This window comes from Heliangelus exortis, chromosome 27 (assembly GCF_036169615.1).
Source record: "Heliangelus exortis chromosome 27, bHelExo1.hap1, whole genome shotgun sequence".
NCBI classification, from domain to species: Eukaryota; Metazoa; Chordata; class Aves; order Apodiformes; family Trochilidae; genus Heliangelus; species Heliangelus exortis.
In genome coordinates, this window is record NC_092448.1 from 867,163 (window position 1) to 884,507 (window position 17,345).

General features: G+C 46.1%; 2 long non-coding RNA genes across 5 annotated transcripts; both read left to right on the forward strand.

Annotated features, from left to right (window-relative positions):
* The first annotated feature begins 689 nt into the window (after positions 1-689).
* On the forward strand, positions 690-5,624 carry LOC139787946 (uncharacterized). Of its 4 annotated transcripts, none has more exons than XR_011722734.1 (4): positions 690-1,324; positions 1,530-1,743; positions 2,949-3,010; positions 5,523-5,624. It is a non-coding gene; the product is annotated as an uncharacterized lncRNA (long non-coding RNA). The 4 variants fall into 4 exon arrangements; XR_011722733.1 differs by lacking the exon at positions 5,523-5,624 and adding an exon at positions 3,291-3,502; XR_011722732.1 differs by lacking the exon at positions 5,523-5,624 and adding an exon at positions 3,194-3,240.
* Positions 5,625-6,476: 852 nt separating this feature from the next.
* On the forward strand, positions 6,477-7,409 carry LOC139787696 (uncharacterized). Its single transcript, XR_011722682.1, has 2 exons — positions 6,477-6,748; positions 7,360-7,409. It is a non-coding gene; the product is annotated as an uncharacterized lncRNA (long non-coding RNA).
* The last annotated feature ends 9,936 nt before the right edge of the window (positions 7,410-17,345 follow it).

Consider the following 17,345-nt stretch of genomic DNA (forward strand, 5'->3'; position numbering starts at 1 on the left):
CTTGTCAGGCTGTTGTGATTTGTGTGCTCCGTGTCTACTGCCAGGATTGTGTCCCATAGAATTAATTTTTTAATATAAATGAACTCTAGATTGGGACCTGTTCTTCTTTTAGTTTTTTTAAGTGTGTTATATCAGAGCTGTGTGTCAAATGGACAGCAGAGAGTGTTCAGGGAGTCGATTTCAGCCACTAAACTTTCTCTTCTCTATTTTGTGATGGGCAGCAGTCTTTAAATTTCTTCTTTGTGGCTGTGTTAGGCTAATTAACTGGTCAGAAGACTGATTAGAATGTTAGTTGAAGCTTTTTTCTTCAAATTCCACCAGTCCCAGGCAGAGCAAAGGTTTAAAAGTTGCTGTACCCATTTAGTTAATTTTTATTTTCTGGAAAACAGGAGCTAGTCCTGTTGAGTAATTAGACACTGGTGTGCTGTTTGTCTGTGAATAGTGATGTGCAGAGTGATTTAAAATTCCATTTCTTTCTTCCTCTCAACCCCAGAGTGTTTGAGTGAGGTGAATACCTCCATGTGTCAGATAACCACCTTATTCTTCATTTTTCAGTTTCTTGAAGAGGGAAGAGGGGGAAGAACTCCAGCAGTGCTGTCAATGGTTTTCCCCTGGGAAAAACTTTGTATTCCTAGTGCCCCCTTCCAGGGTCCTTTGGGAGATGGTAGTTGGGTGGGTGGCTGGAGGAAAGGAGGGCCTGTCCAGATTTATGAAAGTTGTTACTCTAAAATTAACTTGGTATTAATTTAATGTACTATTTTAATTTAAGTAATATTCATTTAATTTAATGTATGAATTTAATTCTTTGTAGAATGCAGAAACAGACCCAGGAACCATCTCATACAAAGTCCTGCCTTTAGTCACCAGAGGAATATCTGCAGTCAACCTGTGGCTCTTGCATCAAACAGACTGCTTTGATTTTTGTTAAGAAAATAACATGGTTCAGTGTATGCTGGCGTATTGTTCAAAAAGTATAATATTATCTATAATATATAGTATATTATTTCTCTATGTATTAGAAAACAGAAATCTCTGTGAGCTGCTGCTGATAGTTTGGAGGTGCTGACTGCTGGTGGCAGGCAAAATTTTCCTACTTTTTAAATTCAAGGCAGTTGTAACTGTATAATCAAATAAGTTAAAGGCAGAATTCGTGTCTTTATAACTTTTTTCATGCTCATCTAACCATTTCATTTAATGTCAGAGAGCTGAAATTAAAAAGCTGTCTGTGGCAGAAGCTTCACTGGAAGTTGCTACAAGGCGCTGCAGGAACCTGGAGGAAGCCAACCTGGGCTTGGAAAAATAGTTGGGAGAGGCTGAATCCAAGGTAGATGAAATTGTCCCGAAAGTCCAGAGCAAACTCCGTTCACAGATTGCTTTGAAACTTTAGTGCTGAGCAATCCCAAGTCTCGGTAACTCTTGCAGGTTTGACTGCTATGATACAGGCTCCCCAAAACCCTTCAGGTCAAATGGGTTTGGTCATTCCTAATCTGTTCCTGCCAGAGATAATTCTTTGGGTCTGAATGTTTCAGAACTGATGAAAAAAAAAAGGAAAAGCCAAGAGAAAGCTTCGTGGAAGATAAAAGAACACACGTAGAAGTGGCTGCAAATCCAGTTCACCATTCAACTCACCTGGGAGATCCTGGCATCAGTCTGGTTCTGAACAGAAGTCCAGTAGGAAGCATCTCCAGTTCACCCATAGGAGCAGAACCATTGATGAACAGGATTTCGTCTTCTGCAGACAAGGTAAACATTTTGAAATCCCATCCTCAGCTACTGCTGAAGAGCATCTGTAAGCAAGGTTGTGCTTTTTAGCCTAAAGTTACAAGTCATTTGCAGGGAATACTCATGGTGTAACTCCTCCTCATCCCAACACAACATCTAGGTGTGCTAGGGGTGAAAAGTTTGGGGTTTGAGGGCTGTTTTCCAAGAGTGCCCAGAAACCAAAATGATGCCATAGGATGTTCCCAGCTAAGCTTTGTTAAAAATGCCCGAGACTCAGTATTCTGTTAATGGTTTAATTAACTAATAAAGTTGAAATTGCAGTGAGCAAAACAGCGCTGGGTGCATGGGGAGCCTCCGCTCCACTCACGCACACCTCTAAAACTCTAAAATTACTTTATATTGATTACAATTCTGTGAATATTAAAAAGGGGTGGGTTTACATATATATTCATAGGGATTACATCATGTTATTACAATATTCATAAGAGGCAGAGTCCTCTCTTGGGGAGATACCGGGGGGCCATTGGGGGGTTTTTTTAGATGAAGTAAGAAGTTTTCCTCAAACTTGAATGCTTTATCTTTCTTGTTTTTGCCGACTTCATTATCTTGTTACAGAGTAAAATTAGACCCTAGTCATAATTTTTCCCTTATCTGCTGGTTGTGGCATTTTTATGTTGTCTCTGTACAGATGTTCGCATTCTTCTGGTGCCTCCTTAGCCTTGGCAGTGCCTTGTTTTAAAAACAAGACCCACGCTTCAATTATCGCCGAGACAGAAGTTAGTCTCGTGAAGGCCTTGTGTTGCTTATACTGTTTTTGTGGAAAATGACGTTTCAATTGCTTTGTCTAGCCCCATATTTACTTCTTTCTCAGTTTAACTCTGAATTTGTCTGGTTAGGAATACAAATTCATAAACACACATTACAATCATTTATTACAGCTTTTAATAAATCTGCAATAAATCTCATTTTATACTTCAATGTAGAAGATCCAATGTGTGTAGGAGGCATTTGGGTTTTTATGGGGTTCTCCTGGAGGAGCTGTGAATTTGGTCACTGCTCTCCCTTTAGTCCTGGAGAGAGGGCCCTTCCCTCCACTCTGCTGGTTTACGGCCTCACTTCTTTGGCCCTTGGAGTTTTTGCCTGGTTTTGTGTGGATTGGAAGAAGGTTTTAGAATTTTTTAGGATGTTGCACTCCTGTTAATGGGATATTTTCTGGATACAAGCAGGAACTGGATGAGTTCGTTTCTGAAGAAGTTGGTAAGAAGAAGATGGTAAGATGAAGAACAAGGTAAGGTGTCATGTTAGAGGTAGGAAAAATATAACTGCTCCTAACTCTTAAAAAGAACATCTTCAAAGCTGTTTAGTTCCTTGCTAAGCACAGGGGTTTTTTTTCTGCTCTTAAAAAGAACATCTTGAAAGCTGTTTAATTCCTTGCTAAGCACAGGGTTTTTTTTCTGCTCTCTTTACACAGATTCTTTCTGCTTACAAAATGCTCTTTAAGTGCTTGCCTGAAATAAACACCCCAAAAAACACAAGAAAAAGAAAACTGACACATTTCCTCCCCACAGATACACTTGGCTTCAGGTGAAGTTATCTTCCCCTGGACTTAATCCTCAGTCCCAACCAGAAAAGGAGCCCCACAGAGTTTCATAGCCCTGAGCCATCACTTCTCCAGCACAGACCCATAACAGAAATCCTGTTATTTCTTGGGTTTTGCTGTCCCTTACTCATTGCTTGTGTTTGTATCTCCTTTGCTGCAGTCTTTTTTTTTTTTTTTTTTTTTGAATAGGCAAGAAGAGGATAATCAGTGACGTTATCCTTTTTCTTAGAGAAAAATGACTCAGTAGTGTTCAGTCAGAGGAGTTGAATTTTTGTCATCCATGGCATCAAACATGTTCCGTGATGTCCAAGGGGGAATTGCACCTATTTTGTAGTTATTCCTCCAAAGTCACAGCTTTGCAGGAAGCCCCTGAGACCATTTCCTTCTGTTGCTGTCTTCTTTTAATGACAGAGAGTGTTCAGCTCTGGCTTTGTAGCCGTAATGTTCTGACAGTGACCTCTTTACCCCTCTGTCCTGTAAAAGTAACATCAGGAATCTTGTCTCTTTTCTCCCCAGACACTGATGAACTTTCAACTACATCTTTGGGAGCTTATTCCATATCTTGTGATGGATCAGAAGACATGAAAATATGTTTCTGTCAGTCTGAATAAATGTTCTGAGTCTGTTGGATGGATGACAGCCCTGTTGCCCTTCCCTGGTGGTTTTTTTAATGCATAGTCCTCTCCCTCTCCCCCTTCCCTTTTCCCTCTTCTCCCATTCCCTCCCCTCCCCCTTCCCCTTTCCCTCTCCCTCTGCCTCTCTTTTCTCTCCCTCTCCCTCTCCCCTTTCTTCCCCTTCCTCCCTCCCTCTCCCCTTTCTTCCCCTTCCCCCTCTCTTCTCCACTCCTCTCCAGCGTAGTCCTCTCCCTCTCTCCTTTCCCCCTTTCCTCCTTTACCCATTGCCTTTTTCCCTCTTTCCCCCTTCTCCTCTTCCCCTCTCTCCTTTCTCCCTTCCCCCCTTCCCCCATTCCCACTTTCCCACTTTCCCCCTTTCCCTTCCCTTCCCTTCCTTTCCCTCCCCTCCCCTCCCCTTCCCTCATCTCCCCTCCCCACCCTCTCCTTTTTTGTAATTTTTGTAAATAAATTGGTTTGGATTTTGGTTTTAAAATTTTCATCAGTCTCTGACTCTTATTTCTTGCTGCTGCCAAACGTGCTCCTCTTTACCCTTTTTCATTTTCTGCACACCTGTTTTATGAAATGGAATAGAAAAACCCTCATATTTCTGAAGCAAAAAACCTAGCCTGCTTTTCAAGAGCGCACAAAGGGCCTTGGAAGTAGAAAGACTGCTCCAGAAATCACTTGGGCACGAGCAATGTGCTCATGTCCTTTGCTGCGTGTCTGGCATGGCTCAGTTTGGAGTGCCAGAGTTCTGCTCCAGTTCCATGCTGTGGGCCAGAGGGTTCATTTTCCTAAGGAAAGCACATGGACAGTGTATTTCTTCCCAGTGCTTTCTGACGCCACTCAAGTTTCAGAGCCTCATTCTAAAAGAGCCTTCATGGCAGCTCTGCTCTAGAGCTGTCACACGTGGCTCCACACCGAGCCCTCTGATCTGCTCCCTTCCTTTCCTTCAGACACAACTCACAGCAGCAAACACTCATCTCACCATCTCCCTTTGGGGATCCAGTCAAAACTTGTGCTGCCTCTGCACAGAATGACTTCTGCAGCCTGACCAGCACCCGACAGACACATCCTGCAGAGGGGGACAGGACTTTCCTGTTTGTCAGACAGAAAGAGGAATTTGGATATCCTCAGAGAGAGCAGCTCTTCAAGAAACAGGCAGCAAGCTCTAAGGCACAGACAGCTTTGCCATTAAGCTCTCTTATGGAGAAAAGAATTCACTCCTGAATACTTTTTGTGGAAGCATTTGGTCCCTGCAGAGAAATCTCTGGGGGAGTCCTGTTCCCAGCGGGTCCCACAGCCAACCAGAGAGCATCCATCCCTTCGTGGTCAGCACTTGGAACAAAGGACCTCATCAACAGGTTTTCCAGTCTATTTGCTAGTTTGTGTTTCCTGTATCTATGGTATATCTCTTTATGTCACAGCATACCACACTGTCAGTCATTCTGAAGTTAAGGGGATATCCTTTTATTTCTGCAGACCTCTGCTTAGTGTAAGGTACAGCTGAAAACCAAACCAGGTGTGTCCTGGTTTGGGGCAGGATAAAGGTAATTTTCTGTCTTGTACTTTTGCTTACTTTGCAGCTGCTCCCCACAGACACTGCTGCTGCTGAGAAAGCCAACGCTGCTGCTGCTCCTGCTGCAGACACCACAGCCTCTCCCCCTCAGGACACACAGATAGTTGTTGAGCCTGGGACTGGGAGAAGAGGAGAACAAAGGAAATCAGAAAAGGGGTGGGTGCTGTGGTGGGTGGGAAGTTCACGAGATGATGAGGGTCACAGTGCCATCAGTGATCCAAAGTCCTCCTGGCAAGCAGTGACAGTGCCTCAGTGTCCAGAACTTGTGCCAACACTGTTTATTGTCTTTATAATCCCTCTGTGGGGTGGGACAAAATGTAGTGAGAACCACAAGTCACCAGCTGTCGCCGATAATGAACTGGGAGCTTAGGCCCAGCTGTGCCCAATAATTAGGGCCTGCCCCAGCCGGAAATGGGTGGGGCTGAAGGGCAAAATAAAAGGCATGCTCCCAGAAGCAGAGAGAGGCCTGGGAAGAGAGACGGCAAGAGAGGTCTGGAGAAGAGCTGTGTGCCCGAAGAGGAGAGCTTGCTGCAACAGCAAAAGGCACTTTCAGGCCCTTTGTGGATGAAGCCACGCTGGGGAAGCCCTTGAGCAACCTCATCTGGTTCATCCTGCCTTGAGCAGGGCACTCAGACAAGGAGATGCTCAGGGGTCTCTTCCAGCCTGAGGTATTCTGTGATTGAGAATGATCTGGAGGGTCATGGGAATGATCTGTAGGATCATGGAGCAGGAGGAGCACGGGAAGCTCATCCTCGAGCAGCTCCAAGAGACACAAGTGCTGAGTGAGGCTGATGCTGTGGGTGGGATTAAGAAGTGAGTTCCATGGGGACAGTGGCAGGGTAAGCTTCAGTTGAGTGGGATCATGGAACCATGGAATGGGTTAGGTTGGAACTAGATGATCTTGAACCCTTCCAAAACAACCCATTCCATGATTCCATTGTTCTGTGACATAGTCCCAGCCAGTTCCAGGCCTGGGAGTCTCCACAGCCACCACCAGGGCTTTGTGATGCAGGGCCTGGTGCCTGGACACCATTGTCATGGGGGTCTCCATGGTGACCCTGGGGGCATATAAGGGGTGTGGAGACCTGGGGTGCCCATATCTGTGAGAGCACCTCCCTCAGGAGTCAGCAGCTGCCCTCTGGGTGACCATGGAACGTCTGTGGCAGAAAATGCCCAAGATGTCCATGGAGAAGGAGGTGGAAGCCTGCTGCCAGCCCTCCACAAGACCCCAAGGTCAGTGAATGAAGGAAGGGCCAGACCAGAAGTTCCCCTGCAGGCTGTGGGGAGAGGGCAGCTGTCCCCTGCAGCCCATGGAGGAGCACGGAGGGGCAGATGTGTATCTGCAGCTCATGGAGGAGCACTCAGTACAAGGATTACATCAGTTATTAACCGAAAAAATAAAATTTTAGAAAAAGTAACATTTGAGCAAGGGGAGTGTGGCTAGGGAAAGGGGCAGGAAGGTGAGATGGCTTTTGTCTCTCTGTGTCTAAATTTCCTTCTTTTCCTTTCCAGCAGGGCTGTTCCATGCCAGCTGTGCAGTTGAGTTTCCAGCCCCTCAGTCTCTCTCCCTTCTCCTCTCTCCTTTCCCCAGAGGGGAAGGTGTCTCTGCTCCAGCACTGCTCTCCCCTCGGGGACTGCTCCCAGCTGCTCCTCTCCTCTGCCCTGCAGCTCTCGGAGTGGTTCCTTTCCCCTGCTTGAAGATGTGATGGCAGAGGCACTGTGGCTGCTGTGAGAGCTGTGTTTGGATTGGGTGTGCTTGAAATGCTCGAGTAGCACAGCTGGCAAAAGCTCTGGGTGTCTGAGGAGGTGATTCTGAGGCTTTTCTCTTTTCTGTGTCTTTACAGAACAGCCCATAGCCTTCTGTCATGATCCTCCAGTCCTGTGACCCTTCCCACCATGTTTCAGTTGTTATCCCTATGATATCATAACTACCTGACTGGGCGTGGAGCTCCAGTTCCTCCTCTTGATTTGATTTCCCAGGCTGCTTGTGTTTGTACCCATACACTTCAGGAGGCTGATCCTTTGGTTCCTATTTAAGGAGGCAGCCAAGGAACATTTTACACTACTCTGGCTGTCTTGGTTTCATCCCAGATCAGTTGTAGTGGTGATGGTGGGGTGATCATTGCCATCTTGGATCTCTCCCTGAAGGTGCCTCAGTTTAAAGCCCAAGCCAGTGTAAACCCCAAGCTGACCAGTGGGTACTGATGTGCCACTTCCAGGCTCCTCTCTAGTAAGCCCGGTTTTATCTATCCAACCCCCCTCCCACTAGATCAGGTTGCTCAGAGCCCCATCCAGCCTGACCTTAAAATCTTCCAGGGATGGATGGGGCTTCCACCACCTCTCTGGGCACCCTGTGCCAGTGTCTCACTACCCCCATGGTGATGAACTTCTTCTTAAGACCTTAAGACCTGACCTAAATCTACTCTCCTCTAATCTGAATCCATTCCTCCCCTGTGCTATCACTACCTGACATCCTAAAATCCTTCACCAGCTTTCTTGTAGCCCTCTTCAGGTACTGGAAGGCTGAGGTCTGCTCAGAGCCTTCTCCTCTCCAGACTGAATAACCCCAAGTTTCTCCGTCTGTCTTCATAGGAGAGGTGCTCCAGCCCTCTGATCATCCTTGTGGCCACACTTTGGGTGCAGCCATCAAGGCAGTTCTTTATCTACCCATGGTCCATCCATCCATCCACCCATCAAACCCATCTTTTACCAGGCTGGAGACCAGGATCTTGTGTGGGACAGTGTCAAAGGCTTTGCTCTGGTCCAGGTAGCTGACCTTGGTGTCTCTTCCTTTGTCTATTGATGCTGTGATATTCCCATAGAAGGGCCACAAGGTTTGTCAGGCACGTTTTTCCCCTGGGGAAGCTGTGTTGATTATACCAAATCACCTCTTCATTTTTCTTCTGCTTCCAGGAGGATCTGCTCCATGACCTTACGGCGTACAGAGGTGTAAATGACCAGCCTGGAGTTCCCTGGATCTTCCTTCTTTCCCTTTTTGAACATGGGGTTTATGTTTCCTACAGATCATTCCCATGACCCTCCAGATCACTCTGAATCACAGAATACCTCAGGCTGGAAGAGACCCCTGAACATCTCCTTGTCTGAGTGCCCTGCTCAAGGCAGGATGAACCAGATGAGGTTGTTCAAGGGCTTCCCCAGCATGGCTTTATCCACAAAGGGCCTGAAAGTGCCTTTTGTCCCAACCCACAGGTGGATTATAAAGACAACAAACAGTGTTGGCACAAGTTCTGGACACTGAGGCACTGTCACTGCTTGCCAGGAGGACTTTGGATCCCTGATGGCACTGTGACCCTCATCATCTCGTGAACTTCCCACCCACCACATCACCCACCTCTTCAATCCAGACATCACCAGTCTGGCTACAACAGGACAATGGTAGAGCATGGCAAAGGGCTTGCAAAAGGCCAAGTGCACCCTATGCCTTTTTTTGCCCTTCCCACTCTCCACTAGATTCCTGCCCCTTGAACAACTGGATCCAGTATTTCAGGTGTGGTTTCACAGGGCAGAGTAGAGGGGTAGAAAAACCTCCTGAGATCTGTTGGACACACTTTTCCTAATGTACCCCATGACACCATTGGTCCTCTTGGACACAAGGGCCCATTGTTGACCCATGTCTCCTGGGACTCCAGATTTTTCTCTGTGGAGCTCTTATCCAGCAGGATGTCCCCTCATCTGCACTGCTGGTTGGTGTTATTCCTACCCAGATGCAGAACTCTATACTTGTCCTGATTGAACTTGAGGAAGTTCACCCTTGCCCAGCTCTGCAGGCTGTCCAGATCCCATGGAGAGCAGCAAAGCCTCCTGGTGTCTCAGCCAAGCCTCCCAGATTTGGATCATCAGTGAACTTTCTGAGGGTAGACTCCATCCCCTCATTCAGGTTGTTGATGAAGAGATTGAAGAAAACTGGACGCAGTACTGATCCCTGGGGAACACCACTGGCCACAGGCCTCCAACTTGACTCTGTGCCACTCATCACAACCCTCTGAACTCTGTTGTTGAGCCAGTTACCAATCCACCTCACAGTCCAATCATCTGTTCCTCACTTCTTCAGTTTTCTTACGAGGATGTTATGGGAGACAGTGTCTTAAGCTTTACTGAAATCAAGGTATATGACATCCAGTGCTCTCCCTTCACCTGCCCATTTGGTCATCCCTTTGTAGAAGGATATCAGGTTAGTCAAGAAAGATTTCTCCTTAGTAAACCAATGTTGGCTGCTCCTGAGAACCTTCTGTTTGCACACTCAAGAGTACTGAATATTCTGTAAGGCAGACTTCTCCTTTCCTACTCAGTATTGAGAGCAGAGATGCTCTCAACCTACCACTGCAGAGATGTGGAATCCCCTCAGTTTCAACACGAGTTTTCTCCTTCCTCTCTTTTATCCTCCTGTGTGGTACTGACTGGAGCACAATGGACCTTCCAGTACCTGTAGGATTCCTAGTGGAAGCCTGAGGAGGGACTGCTTGCAAGGGCCTGGATTGATAGGATGAAAGGCAATGGGTGCAAATTTGAATTGGATGTTAGGGACAAGTTCTTCATCATGAGAATAGTGGGAAAAATGGCACATGTTGCCCAGTGAGGTGGTTGAGGTCTCATCCCTGGAAATATTCCAGGTCAGGCTTGAGGTGGCTCTGAGCAACCTGATCTAGTTGAGGGTGTCCCTGATTACTGCAGGGGGGTGGAATGGATTATCATGAGAGGTCCCTTCCAAACAAAAAAAAATAATTCTGTGATTCTATGATGATATGACCTTCAGCCATCTCAGTCACCATGGGGAATTCCCAAAGCTCTCCCAAGATGGGGTTTAAAGACCCCAAGGGATGGCCAGTCTGCAGAGGTTGATGGGTCAAGGCTCAGTGCTGTGGAGACTGTTGGCAGTAGAGGAGGATCCTGGGAGTGCCTGGAGGGTGGATTTGGGCATGGTGGAGCTTTTCTTCACACTGGGAAACAGCTTGGGCAAGAAAGAATGGCCCGAAGTACAGCTGGGGGTGCCTGGAGTGGAGAGCAGAAGAAAGAACTGTCACTGCAAGGCCCATGCTGGGGAACACCACATCCCCCAGAAGGAGCCTGGATCAGCTCAATGCTCTGTGTGCCAAGGCAGAGGCAGGGGGGACACAGAGATGTCAGGAGAGGAAGGGGACAGCAAGGTGGGGCAGGCGGGTGAAGGAGCAGAGCTCGCAGGGCAAGAGGCACAGGGGATGGGACAGCCCAGGACAGACTGTGCTGGAGATGAGAGAGGGAAAAGGTGTGGACAAGCTGGAGGCACACTTGGCAGAGCCAAGCTCTCCATGACTTTGCTGATGGCTCTTGCCTCTGTCCCTTGTGGAGGATTGGTTACGTGACAAGGGCCGCGTAGACATGTTGCAGATGGCTGAAGAAGTTCTTGGGAAGCATCAAACTCAGCTAGTCTGATCTGTTGATGTTGCATGAATGTTGCTAACTGTCCCCTTGTATGGGCACTATATCCTTGACTGTAGCCATTATACAACAATAGGATGCTTGTGGTTAGCTGAATATGCAAGGTAAAGACGTGAGAAACTAGAAATCAAAGGTGGAGCTGACCTATTAAAGCATTATCCAATAGAATAGTTAGATTACAGAATATATATTAGCTTATTAAAGAACTGCATAAAAATGCTGTGTGATGATCAATAAAGTCTTACTTGCTGATAACTCATATTGAGTGTCCGAGTTCCCTCACTGCAACAAATGGCGCCCGAACAGGGACCTCATTGGAGGCTTTAAACCTGACCTCATTGGAGGTGGTGAACCTGCGAGCCACGGTCCAGTGGAGCTTTGGTGTCGGTCCTGCAGCAGTAGAGGAGGCAGAAGAGTAGGCTCCGTGCCCCGAGTGATTCTTACAGAAGAATCTCGGCTGACTACACGCCACCGACATCTTGCAAGGGCTGCAACGGTTGTCAGGTAAACATTACGCGTAATGGAAAGACAAGCGGCGTATGATCTCCTTAAATGCTTTTTAGAAAAGCGGGGAGTGTTAGATAAGGATTTAGCCAAGGAAGTGGCAGGATTGTTAGCTTATGGAGCTGCACAGGGATGCTTTGTTGACCCTAATACGGTTTTTGATGTGGGGGAGTGGTGCACATTTGGTGATAAGTTATGGAATGCTGGTTTGGAGGATGATAAGGTTACTAAAAAGCTGGGAAAGCTGTGGAGAACAGTTATAAATGCACTGAAACAGCACCAGGCGGAACAAAAAGCAGCACAAGCTGCTGCGGCACGCCTTGGAGCTGCGGGGGCTGTAAATAAAGCAGAAACAAGTTCCCCTTATCCAATGCCTCCAGCCACTAATACAGTTTTCTTGCCCTCAACTACTAATATTGATGGCAAGATAGCTCCCCCTTCCTGTTCACCCTCTGCGCCCTCTCCTTCATCTCCTACTTCCAAAACTGAATCGGGTTCACCCTGGGAGGAATCATTTTGGGTAGAAAATAAGGTGAAAGTCCTGAAAGAGAAAGATGAAATGGAACAGTTTATATTTGAAATAAATAAGATGTGGAAAGAAATTGCTGATCAGGCGCTAGCAGAAGGCGAACAGGAGGCTGCCAATTCATTGCTGGAAGCTTTCCTGGTAGTGTATACTCCGACTCCTGGAGATCTGACTGCCAATATTACTACCTTGGATTGGAAACTATTATCTCAATTGCTTGCTACTGTTAGTGAATCAGGCATTCAGGGTGAGCCAACTCGACAAATGTTAGATTATATCTGGGGTGGAAATATTCTTTTGCCATCTGACATTAAAAGTGTGATGCACCTTATTCTTACCCAACATCAACAGTTGTTTAATGCTCATTGTCATACTGTTTGTCAAGAATCAGTGGCGGCAGTCAGACAACCAGGTGACCCGCTATATGGGGTAACCCTTGAAGAATTACTTGATCTAGGTGCTTTTATGCGAATAGAAGCTCAAGCTATGCTGGGGCCAGATAAATTAAGGGAATCCATGCACTTGGCCAGACGAGCACTTACCAAAATAAAAGCTCCCGGAGGAATTCCCTCTTATATGGGAATCAAGCAGGGCAAGACGAGCCATTTGGGTCATTTATAGATAGTGTGGCAAATGCAATTCAAGCAGCCGGAGTTCCAGAGCATTTGCTCGGGACTACATTAAAGGAGTGTGCAATTCAAAATGGCAATGTCACAGCTCGTAATGTTATTATTACATTGCCTGGTAATTGGACTATAGAGGAATTGTTAGAGCCGAGTGGACCACAAGCTATGTTAGTAAATGCAGTTAAGGAGCTGAGCTAGAGTACGAAGGAACAGGCTGTAGCATCTCAAAATCAGGTTTTAGCTGCCCTTGCACCCTTGCAAGCGTCCATTAAGCTGCCTCAGAAGAAAGGACAATCACAAATTAAATGTTTTCGCTGTGGAAATATGGGTTACATCCGGAAAGAATGTCCCCTTGGAACTGTGTGGTGCCAATATTGCCACAACGTTACTCATGACTCCGCAGCATGTCGAAAAAAGTCGGCAAACTGGAAGACCAGCGCGAAGGGACCCCGCGCAGTGACACAAGTAGCGGCCCCCCACCCCAATGTTTTTCCAGTACAAGCGCAGCAGCCCTGCACCCAGCTACCCTACAGCCAGCCACAACAGCCTTGCACCCAGAAACCAGTGGGAGTCTTGGGTTGGACTTGGCAACCTCAATAGTCTATACCCTGATTGACACCAAGCCCCAGTGAATTCCAACAGGAATTAAAGGGCCCATCGCAGTAGGGGGACAAGCTGTTGGAGCTTTGCTCATTGGCTGTTCGTCTGCAACCATGGTGGGACTAAACATTGCAGTGGGACTGATTGATGCAGATTATACAGGAGAAATATATATTATGGTTCAGACGCTGTATCCCCCTCTACATATACCTGCTGGGACTCGCATTGCTCAACTTATCCCGTTACCCCGCCTGGCTCAGGGGCCAGCTATTACAGGTTCACAACGTGGCGAGGGAGGCTTTGTATCTACCGGCAAAATCTAGGTATTAGTGACTGTGGACTTAAAGCAGCAACCAAGAAAACAGGTTGCTTTGCAATTTAGAGATCAGTCAATTACTTTAACAGCCTTGCTAGATACTGGTGCAAATGTCACAGTAGTGGCAGCACAAGAATGGCCACCACACTGGCCCACAGTTGTTTCTGCAGATACGGTTGCAGGTGTTGGAGGACTGACGCTGGCTAAAAGATCACTGCCACTACAATTGATTATAGAAGGGCGAACTGTGTCTTGCTCAGTGCCAATAATTCCTCTTCCAGATGGGGTATCTGCACTGATTGGGCGTGATGTGCTTGCTCAGATGGGAACAGTGCTGACTACAGACCTCCCTTTATAGCTATGGCCATTGCATGGACTTTCCCAATTCCTCTCCAGTGGAAAATTTATGAGGCGGTCTGGGTTGAGCAGTGGACTTTAAAACGGTAAAGTCTCCTTCATGCACACGAGCTGGTGCAAGAACAGTTCACACAGGGACACCTCAGATTGTCCACAAGTCCTTGGAATACGTCTATCTTTGTCATCAAGAAAAAGTCTGGCAAATATAGACTGTTACATGACTTGAGAGCAGTCAATGCTCAGATGCACAGTATGGGTGCCTTACAACCTGGCTTGCCAAACCCGGCTATGTTACCTGAAGGTTGGTCCCTCCTGATTATTGATTTAAAAGACTGTTTTTTCACAATTGCATTGCATGAAGATGACAAACAGCACTTTGCATTTACTTTGCCTGCAATTAATAGAGAGGGACCTGACCAACGATTTGAGTGGACAGTTCTCCCACAGGGGATGTGAAACTCTCCTACACTTTGTCAATTGTATGTTGATACAGCATTACAGCCTATTCGAAAGGCCTGGCCAGAGGTTATAATTTATCATTATATGGATGACATTCTCCTTGCTCAATCTCAACCGTTTACAATGCAACAAAAGCAGCATCTAACAAAACAAATGCAACGGCAAGGTCTTGTCATTGCAGCAGAGAAAATTCAAGAATCCAGTCCATGGAAATATCTAGGATGGACAATTACCAATCAGCATATTCGGCCGCAAAAACTCACAATTGACATAGAAGTTCGTACGCTACGTGATGCACAACGTCTTCTCGGAGACCTGCAGTGGCTATGACCGGTTGTGGGCATCCCCAGTGATCATTTAGAAAAACTGCCACCACTCTTGAAAGGTACAGACCCTGCAACTAAAGTGGTAGTTTCTCCACAACAAAAGACAGTATTGCAGGACATTGCTCAAATGGTAGCAACTCATGCTACACATCGTCGTCAGGAAGGAGTGCCTGTTATCACCATTCTGTTAGGGGATCAGCACATGCTTGGAGCTCTCACAAAGCCAAAAATAAAAACAGGGGAGAGTCAGAGGGACCACATCGTATTAGAATGGATTGCTTCTCCGTTACAACCAAAACGAACAATTCAAGAAAAAATTCGAACTTTAGCGGAGCTCGTAAGAAAAGGCCGCCTTCGGGTCCTGCAGATTACTGGAGAAGCACCAGCAGAAATTCAAATTCCAAGAAAACAAGAAGATCTGAACTGGTATCTTGTGAACTCTCCTGACTTACAAAAGGCGTTGCTAATTGATGGACAAACAATTAGCATAAAACCAATAAAGTCATCAGTTTTATCGTGGATGACAAATCAGGGATGGATTAAAGTGCCTAAACGCTCTAGCCAACCATTGCCAGAGGCAGTCACGGTTTTCACAGATGCTGGAAAATGATCTCAAACGGCTGCAGCAGCCTGGAGAGATAAAGTGGGATGGCATCATCATGTGCTAACTGCACAACAAGAAGACTCTGTACAGACCCTAGAACTTTGGACTGTGGTGTGGGCCATGTGACGTTGGTTACATGAGCCATTGAACATTGTCACTGACTCCTTATACGTAGCAGGAGTGTCTAATCATATTGAAGATGCCAGCAACAAGGAGATTAAAAATAAGCGACTTGCACATCTTTTAATGCAAATGCAGAGAGCCATAGCCCAAAGAACTGCTAGTTATGCTGTGTTGCATATTAGCAGTCATCAGTGGGATCAGGGCCTAGGAGAAGGCAATGCATGTGCTGACCGTTTAGTGGCAATTACAGGGGAGGCTCCGCTGTCACATTATTGCCGAGCACGAGAAGCCCATGCTAATTTTCATCAAAATGCTCGAGGCCTGCACAAAGCATACAAACTTCCTATAGAGGAAGCTAGAGCTATTGTTAAAGCCTGTCCAATTTGTAGCCATCATAATCATGAGAGAGGTTTTGGTGTGGGGGTTAATCCCAAAGGGTTGCAGGCCAATGAAATATGGCAAATGGATGTTACAAATGTCCAAGCATTGTGACGATTGAAATATTTGCATGTCGCCATAGATACCTTTAGCCATATGATTTGGGCCACACCCCAACCAGGAGAGAAGGTGAGAGATGTGAAGCGACATCTTACCAGCTGTTTTGCAGTATTAGGGGTGCCTCAGACTATAAGGACAGATAATGGGCCTGCCTATATCAGTAAAGCAATTGTTCAATTTATGCAGCTATGGGACATCAAACATATAACTGGCATTGCTCATTCCCCAATGGGTCAGGCTGTAGTAGAGAGAGCGAATGGCACAATAAAAAGATATCTTGAAAAGTTTCAGAATATCAAGGACCTGAGAGAAAGGGTTGATAAAGCATTATTTGTTTTGAATCATTTATGTGTGTTTGGTGATCAGTCAGAACCCCCTGTAGTTAAACATTATGGGGTGATCAAACAAAACAGGCCACCTGTCATGTGGGTCAGGTATAAAGACCCAAAAACAGGACAATGGGATGGACCTACTGAAGTTATCTTTGTAGGTAGGGGTTATTTGTGTATTTCTACTTCCACAGGTAACATCTGGATCCCTAGTCAGTGGGCTAAACCTGCTGTGGAACATCCGACACAACAAAGGCAAATAGCAGACTCAGAAGTCCTGGAAGTGATGGTCAAACCTGCAGAGACAGAATGAGTTATTTAACAGTTTTGTTCTTGTATTTTTCTTTGAAACTGTTGATGCTTTGTAGTACTGAACTGATGATTCCACCAAGGCAGAATATGTGGGTAACATGGGCAAACGCGACTGGTTCTACTGAGTTTTGCCTTGCGATGGCATCTGCCACGGATCCTTTTCGTACTTGCCTGATAGGCATTCCAGGTTTTAATGAGTCTTTGTTTGCTCAATTCTCAATTGGTAACTGCAAGAATAGTGACCTGATAGTCATCAGGTAATTGTTCAGCAGCATTGATCCAAAGGTTAAATGTTACTCTCCCTTGGGACCCACAAGAATTAAATTTGTTGGGTTCCCAGGCTATTGGCAATGTCACTGGAAATTGGACCCCTACTTGTCTAGTATTTGGACCGAAATATGCTGGTAAGCCCTACCCAGTAAGCTGGCAAGATATTCCCCTACTATGGCAGAGTATAGACTGGGATCAGGCTACTGTGGATATAATGATTCTAGTAAAAATGTAACCAGGATGGGAGTCATTGGGGCAACTCATAGTTCCGGCCCTATAGAACTAATTTGGGTTAATGATACTGCTAAAGCTTTGCCTTCAGGAATATTTTTGATTTGTGGTGATAGAGCATGGCAGGGAATTCCTCATAATATTGTTGGTGGACCCTGCTACCTAGGATAGCTAACCATTTTTGCCCCTTGCTTTGCTGAGTTGAGAAATATTCCCATACAGAAGGTTCACAGAGAACGCAACATGTGATGATGGGGTAGAATTATTAAGTGTAGCAGCTAGGACAGCATCAGCCATATTTATTCCAGGAGCA